General features: G+C 52.1%; 1 protein-coding gene across 4 annotated transcripts in view; it reads left to right on the top strand.

The window, feature by feature from the left end:
- VRK2 (vaccinia related kinase 2) overlaps positions 1-584 on the top strand; it is a 71,850-nt gene that overhangs the window by 20,344 nt on the left and 50,922 nt on the right. The window lies entirely within an intron of this gene.

Here is a 584-nt window from a genome sequence, read left to right on the forward strand (position 1 = left end):
CAGCAGTGCTCCTCATGCCTGCCCCAAGCCTGAATCGCCCCGGACTCGGGAAGGTGCAAGAAATAGGGGAGAAGAGGCGGTTACAGGCTGAACCCCTGTACTGCTCCCTCTCCTGGAAACATTTCTAGTAGTGGAAACTTTTCAGAAATTTCTACTGCTAGAAATGAATGCCTGCTTCTGTCCGAAGTCCTACCACAGGTATTGCCTCTAAGGCTGATTCTGCTAGTCACCATTTCCAGGAGAAAAGTTGTGCCTGTTCTAGAATCTTGCAAAAAGTAACTAATACATTAAATAACAACCCTACAAGCACATGGGCTTGTGGGTAACTCTTTTTTGATGGGAACAGTCCCAAAGACATGAGATGTTGAGTGAAACCAGTGGTCAGCAATGTTTCCTGCTGGCAGGAAATGGCCCATCTTAGTTCTCAGGTGGGCCAGCACTAGGACCTGACTGTTGCTATGACCTGGCCACCTCTGCTGCTGCTTCTCCCTGCCACCACTTGTCTGTGCCACCAGGCTGCAGTGTAGCCCAGGAAAGTCCCCTGCCCCTGGCTGCCCACCTGGTAAAGCCCCCCCCCCCCCCCC

This window comes from Alligator sinensis, unplaced genomic scaffold (genome assembly GCF_000455745.1).
Source record: "Alligator sinensis unplaced genomic scaffold, ASM45574v1 scaffold219_1, whole genome shotgun sequence".
Classification (NCBI taxonomy): domain Eukaryota; kingdom Metazoa; phylum Chordata; order Crocodylia; family Alligatoridae; genus Alligator; species Alligator sinensis.